Genomic DNA, 7,491 nt, shown 5'->3' with positions numbered 1-7,491 from the left:
GTGATTATTAATCTATTCTGTATTTGTTAAGAAATATTGAAATAATTTGCTAAGAGCTTAATATTTTTTATTACATTATCATTTATCTTTATTAATGAGGTCAATATTTCTGTAGAATATTTCCATGATTTAATTTTTTCATGTTTTCCAGACTGCTTTTATTTTGTTGGGTTGCTCTAGGTTGTTTAGTCTGATTCTCACATTTAATCTGATTTAGACCTCGAGGAAGTAAGTATTTTAAAATATTTCGTGCAGTGAATTTTCATTATTTGGTTGTTCCACTATTGACAAATTAGTTAATCTTTTTTTATCTTTGTGATCCAATCATTCTTTTCAGATATTTTATCACTGTTTTGGTGGTGAAACTTGCTTATACATTTTTAAGAGATTATTTATTAATGTGTTAAATTTTGAATCTACATCAAGGCTGTTTAATACTCATTCCCAATTTTCATTCGATGAGAGATACATTCTTTAATAGTGTCTTCATTTGTGAGTCTGATTGGTATTCTGTACTTATGATAACTGGAGATCGATTTTTTATTATTAATATTACTAGAAGTCATACATCGTGATCAGATGGAGTAATTTTGGATTCTTATGGGGAAATTAACTGTTGCCATGACATTGGAAGATGCTACTCGAGCATTTTACACATTTTTATTGTAAATTTCAATAAGATAATTTGTATTGATGATAATGGGACCACAGTTGACGATGTTGTGCTGTAGGTTTATAAAGATAATTTATAATGCTTTGTAACTTGTTTAGGAAAGTCAGCATTGCCAGTGGGGGCTCTATATATAGCTAGGACATATATGTTGGAATGTTTAGATTCCAATTGCACAATGCAGCATCTATTTCTTGTTATTTTAGTGACACAATACATTTATCTAATTAAATTTTAGGTTCTTTTTGGCAATAATACTTGCACCTTCTTTTACCATGTTTCATCTAGAGTAAGTACTTCCAAAAGTAACATTTTCAAGTTTTACCTCTGGTGTTGGGTTAAACACAGATTAGGGTGTGTGTTTATTATTAATGGACACTGATAGTTGATCAGTTTTGTTTGAAAGTCCTCTTATGTTATGATGGTGCACCACAGAATTGTTATCTTGATTGTATTCTGAATTTAGAACTGGTTTATTAGCATTGATGTAGACATCTTTCAGGTATTTGGTGACAGATTTGGGCTTAAGCCTAAAAGAAGGGTTAGATCTTACATCAGTGATTACAGGTATCCAGTTTGCACCTAATCTAATTAGCAGTGAGTTGCACAAGCTTCTACTTGCCTTCTGAATTAAGTTGTAATCCGTGTCTGGTATGATCATTCCTATTTAAGGATGAATTGTCAGTTAATCCAATATGTGATTTGTCTGTATTCCAAAGCGCACACTCAAGTAGAATATTTCCACTCCCCACCAACTTGTCTATATTGGGCCTGTCATGGTTGCAAAAGGAAAGTACTAGAAATCTGTTGACTTTGTACATTATGATTGCATAATGTCATGAAAGAGAAATTTATGGGTTCTTACTTGTTCAGTAAGCTCCTGATTATGAGTGTTTGGAATATTCATGCATTACTAATTTTTTAAATAAGCACAGGTGAAATAGGCCTTCAACTTACTTGTGGGGTGGGGGTGGGGGTTCTAAAGAAGGTGGATGAAAATCATAATAAAATTCTACTGACAGTAAAACAAAGGCTTCGTGTACTTAGGAAATTTGAGAACAGAAAATGGGCAACAGAATTTATAATAAAAGTATGTGATAGGGATTGAGTGATTCCATCCTTGAAAGAACACCATATACCAGGCTGACCTACTGATGGCGTATTTTGGGCATAGTTTTCTGGGAGTCCAGTAACACTGGTTTGATTATGGGGAAACTTTCTCCAGAGTTAGTAAGAAATGAGGAAATCAAAAGTTCATGTCATGGTGCGTGCTATGAGAAGTTTTGAAAAGATTGACAGTGAACTGAAAAATGGCTTCAGACTGAGAGTGAAGATACTGTGCCTGTTACAGATTTATTTTTATGGAAGCCCCACAACCCAAATGTTACGTCGAGTTTGAAATCTGTGTGTGTATCTTGTGTTTTCTTTTGATTTGTTTGCCAGCTTTTCCAACACAGACCTTGCCCATGAATTTAAGGTGCAGTGTGTCTTTTATGTGAATGTTCGTTGCTGGTCTTGCTGTTGTTCATTTTGTTTGAGAACATTTGTTGAAACTATCTTCACTATACCAGTGTTGAAATCTTGCAGGGATTGTGACTGGATGTTGATGTGCTGGTCAGGAGATTGCTTCTGCTTTGCAAGAATTCACATGCCCATATTATTCACTTGTTACAGAACTTTCATTCAGAATTTGAATGACTTTTTTATTGTAATGACAGCTTTTGAGCACGTATTTAAATACAAGGATACAATTTGGTCCAATATAATATGGGCTTTTATAGAAATTCCCTCAATGCACAACATTTACATTTTATGATATTCGTGCAGAGATAACCGTATGGAAATGACAGATGTAACTTGGGACACTCTTAATGTCTGTCACATCTATCGTAGGTGATATACCATTGCCATTGGTTTAAATTTTTGTCATGTTCATCTTCATTGATGAATTGGTATACTAGTTTGCAGGCTGATCAGCATTGATAATTTTGCTAAAGAGCATTCACCAGTTGATTAGGCTGTTTTTTGTTAGAAAAAGAAAGTTGATTTTTAAATATTATTTGCACGAGTTTCAGCTGCAAAAGGTTAAAGTTTATACTTGAGGAAGCACCCCACTGTTTCAAGGTACCAGATTGTAAGTGGTAGGGTGTGTGTCATTACATGTTTTGGGGCGGAATTCTGCAGCATGGCGTCGTTACATACTGTTATTTCATTATACTCGTATTTCTTTCAACGTCAATAATCACACATTTCCCAAATGCTTGGGGTTTTATCTAATTTTTTATTCTACATTATTTAGCTTATTTAAAAACTCAGGTTTCCCTTGATATTCGCATAAATCTTTTGCCTTTTACTGAAGATTTCTGTTGAGGGGAACATATGGTTCATACAGTTTCATTCCTACATTTAGATTACTGATTTATTTTTTTAACTTTGTTGTATTGAGAATGTCAGAAAAAAGAAGACTTCTGTGCAGTTTTGGGATCTAACGTAATATTATTCTCAAACACTACCGTGTCCTTATCAATTCACTATTACAAATTCCATTGCCCATGTCAAATCCTAGATGAAAACTGCTTGTATTTTCTTTATACATGTTGTATGTTCACAGCAATGGAACCTGGTCCATCAAGAAAGAGAGTAAAGCATGTTGTTCAGGATCAGCTGTCTGGCTTGCAGGAAGATCCAGCTGCGTGTGCCAGCGGCCCGTCTAAAGGGTAAGTGTTCATCATTACTTCTCTCCGATGTACAGAGAATATTTCTTTCAGCACAGGGAACCTGTAAAAGTATGAAAGTAAACCACCAGGTGTATCGGAAGTCTTGACCTGATAATTTTCTAGTGATGTGTAGTGCAGTGAAATCGGCTTTCCTGTGTTATGTACCGTGGTGATACTTTATTGAGAGTGTATTGAACACGGCCTATTGAAGCAACGCATGTGGGGTCAGGATGCTCAGTCATGAGCAATTCGGTTAGAGAGAGAGAGAGAGAGAGCGGCTTGCTTGCACGAAACTTGTGACTGCTGGCAAGTGACGATGTCTTGCGCTTGCGCAGGACCCCGCCTTGTTTTAGTTTCTTTGTGTTTTGAGGGTCAGTTCCCTTCGTAACTCTTGGACCCAGGTATTAAATCAGAATATTCATTGCAGTGTGGATCGTTATGGTTTTCCTGTTGTCATTCGGTTATCCTTTAAGACGCTGCAACGTACGTTCATATTCGTTTTTTGCAATTTGAGGTTGTGTTGTGTTGAGTTGTTTGCGAATGTTGTGCGGGCGGTGATTGGAAGAAGAACGCTAGAAATTGACTGCATATTCGAATGTATGTGACTTGGGCAAGGGAAATTGAGTACGTTTATGCATTAATATTGTGGGTATTTTACACGTGCCATTCTGAGAAGTAAATAACTTCACTCGATTCACGCGTAATGACAAAGCCGCTACTTGTCCTTTGTTCGTGGGTTGAACGCATATCGCCATCTTCATAACTGAGGACTGAGTTGGAAATATGTTTGTAACATACTTTATTTTTGTAAAAAGCCTGGAATGTCATTGCCCAAGAATCTCTACTGTTATTGTTTGTGTATGTATGCATTCAGGAAACTGGATATTTTGGATGTGAATGTTTTTTGTCATTCTAGGAACACTGTACTAGAGGCTTACTTAATTCTTCAGAGTCTGCTGAGTGGCAAATTGTGTCACCTGTGTTTGTGCTTGTCTGAAGAGCAGTGCAGCATCACTTTGCGGGCCCACATGATATCACAACCCAAATTCAACCATAAACTTGACCTGTGTTCTTAAGAAACCCCATGTCACTCGCCCCCTCTTTATGTGCGTGTGCATACTGTATGTGGGAGTTTAGTTGGTCCAAGATAATGTGCTTTCAATTAACACTCAGCCATTTTCCACTTCCTAGTAACATTTTCTGGAGCTCAGTTTTCACATAATTGTATTTCTGAAAAAACACATTAACCAAAATGTGTATAACAATAATTAAGAGATGAAAGTGGTTACCACAGAAGTTGCTCAGGGTGAATTTGGTGTCTGGAATAGGAAGAAAATGTGATGGTGATGTCAGGAATCCAGTCAACTAGTCTTCAAAGGACTTTGTACATTTTTGTTTTCAGGACTGGAACAGTTGCAGCCTGGGGCCTTCAAGGTGAGCGCAGAAGTAGTCGTAGCAGCTGGAGTGTAACAAGTAAGTGCCAGTATGACCTGGAGCTTTCCTTTGCAAGTAAGATTCTTCTTAGGTTGCCAGCCATGTCGTGTGGTTGAAAGGTAATCTTAAAACCTTGCATACAAACAAAACTGTCTCCACTTTGAAGGACGCTAATGCGAAATGGGTTTTGACCTCTAGAGGTCATCAGTGTCAAAAAGATTATGGTTTTTAACTGAGCATAAAAGGCGTGTTCTTTACAAAATCATATTTGTGTAACACCTCACTGGATGTTGGTGCATTATATTGAGCACTTGGCTGTTTTGTCCACCGGTCTGTTTGCCGTAGTTGCATCACCTGTGCCTGTGACCTTGATGCGTGGGTGTTACTGTTGGTTTTAAAAATGTATAGGGTGTATATTAACTCTGGAATCAGGGTGGCCAACTATTGCATAAGAAAAGTAGTGTAAGATAATGGAAAGAGCCATTTTGTTTCATGCGCACACATGCTTCCACTATTTTACTGTCTTTGCTGTGATGACTCTGGTTTAGTGCCATTTATGTAGCAGAATCAAATGAATTCATGTCCCTCAATTTAGCAAGTGCCAGGATGAGGGAGTAACATTCATATGGCTACAAGAAAGAGTTTGGCTATTTATCTAACCTTATAAGCTTCAAGCATTATTCCCTTCCAGTATTTGAACTGAACTGCTGTTATGTTACTCCAGTTATGTAGAACATAATAAAATTACGTTGTATTCTGCTTGGAATTTTATTTGTGTTTGTGTCACACAGGCAGAGGTTATTAAACATGCAGTTTATGTACAAAAATTTGTGAAAGAGTATTGAAGGGGAAATCATTCCCTAGGGCGGCATGCACACGTCAGGAGCTCTTGTATGAGCCTGTGAGAGAGGGAGCTTGTTGTTTGAGTGTCAATACCCATATTTGAATTGGTAAGTTGTGTATCCGTTTGTTTGTAGTGATCATGACAAAATTTGCCTTGTGAAAGTGGAAGGAGTGTGTCCATTGGCTGAGGTAGAAATGTTAACTGTGTGAAGAAGTAAAACTTTTTGTTCTTAGAGGAGTGTGATGCATGTACGGAGGAATCTTGATTTGTATAATGTGAATGTATTTTGTCTTTCTAGGGGTAGCGGATTACAAGAAATAGAATGTTCCTCCAGATTCTACTGGGCGGCGTGCTGTGTGTCACCTGACCTGCGTACTGCTTGCCAGAGAAGCATTGGAGTATGTGCGGCAACAGTTGGCAGACTGAGTTGATTTCAGAACAGGAAACTTACTGCCATGACTGGCGTATGTAGTTCATGTGCAGCGAGTTGGTAGCGAGGATGTTTCCATGTGGGAGTTTCGGTTTCTAGTTTGTTCTGTGATGTCTCTGGTCTGTTCTTTCCGCGCATCACGTAGTTCATTTGGGTCGGCACTATAATTCTTTGTGGCCACGTTCTTAGAGATGTGAAAGAAGACTGGCATTGGGAATATTTGTCTCGGTTGGTAGTGAGGTCGTGCTTCGGTTTAGTTAATGTTTGAATGCTAAAATGATTTTGAGTTCATAATGGCAAATATTTAGTCTCTTCAAATGCCTTAATGCAAGAATCATTGCTGTAAGTTTCTGTGTGGGAACAGTGTGCCTCTTGGGTTGTAAGTGGGTTACGGAATTATCTGGTGTTCTCATTTGTCGGTAGGTGTACAATCAACTGCAGAATAAGAGTGCTGATTCTGTATGCATTTCTGTCTTTTGTGGGGGGGTGGGGTGGAACTAGTTGTGTTGAATCTCTTATAAAATTCCAAAGTCCAATTCCAAAGACCAAAGCCCAAAGGCGGTAGGCCGTAGGCCGAAACCTAAAGACGTAGGCCCGAGGCCGGAGGCCGGAAGCCTGTCGCTGGAAGCTGGAGGCCCGAAGCCGGAAGCCGGTAGGCCGTAGGCTGAAAGTGGAGTGCAGAATGCCTAAAGCCCAAAGCCGACAGGCAATAGCCAAAAGCCGAGAGCCGAAATCCCAGAACCCAAAGCCCGAAGTCCAAAACCGAAAGTCGTAAGTGGCATAGGTTGGTTAGTTTAGTGTGCGTCCAATGTAGGCGACCGGCTGACGTGATTAGGTGCTTTAGCCGAGGCTGCTTCAAGCAGCTGGGAGTCGTATGTTGGTCAAGGCTGCATGTGAAGTAGGTTAAGGGTATCTAGATGTGTTGAATCTCTTATCAAATTCCAAAGTCCAATTCCAAAGACCAAAGCCCAAAGGCGGTAGGCCGTAGGCCGAAACCTAAAGACGTAGGCCCGAGGCCGGAGGCCGGAAGCCTGTCGCTGGAAGCTGGAGGCCCGAAGCCGGAAGCCGGTAGGCCGTAGGCTGAAAGTGGAGTGCAGAATGCCTAAAGCCCAAAGCCGACAGGCAATAGCCAAAAGCCGAGAGCCGAAATCCCAGAACCCAAAGCCCGAAGTCCAAAACCGAAAGTCGTAAGTGGCATAGGTTGGTTAGTTTAGTGTGCGTCCAATGTAGGCGACCGGCTGACGTGAATAGGTTCTCTAGCCCAGTCGGCATCAAGTAGCTGGGAGTCGTATGTTGGTTAAGGCTGCATGTGAAGTAGGTTAAGGGTATCTGTAATTTTTTTGAGGCAAGCGAGCTACATCGTAGCGTGTTTAATTTTCTGATAGTTGGCTGCGTT

General features: G+C 39.4%; 1 pseudogene; it reads left to right on the top strand.

Annotated features, from left to right (window-relative positions):
• The first annotated feature begins 2,978 nt into the window (after positions 1-2,978).
• On the top strand, positions 2,979-3,091 carry LOC147870792 (U5 spliceosomal RNA; annotated as a pseudogene).
• Positions 3,092-7,491: the final 4,400 nt, after the last annotated feature.

The sequence above is a fragment of the Zootermopsis nevadensis genome, unplaced genomic scaffold (assembly GCF_977971745.1).
Source record: "Zootermopsis nevadensis isolate Lab colony 2312 unplaced genomic scaffold, Znev_1.0 Znev_ptg000198l, whole genome shotgun sequence".
NCBI classification, from domain to species: domain Eukaryota; kingdom Metazoa; phylum Arthropoda; class Insecta; order Blattodea; family Termopsidae; genus Zootermopsis; species Zootermopsis nevadensis.
The sequence above is the reverse complement of the archived record's forward strand: the minus strand, read 5'-3'. Positions and strand labels throughout refer to the sequence as shown.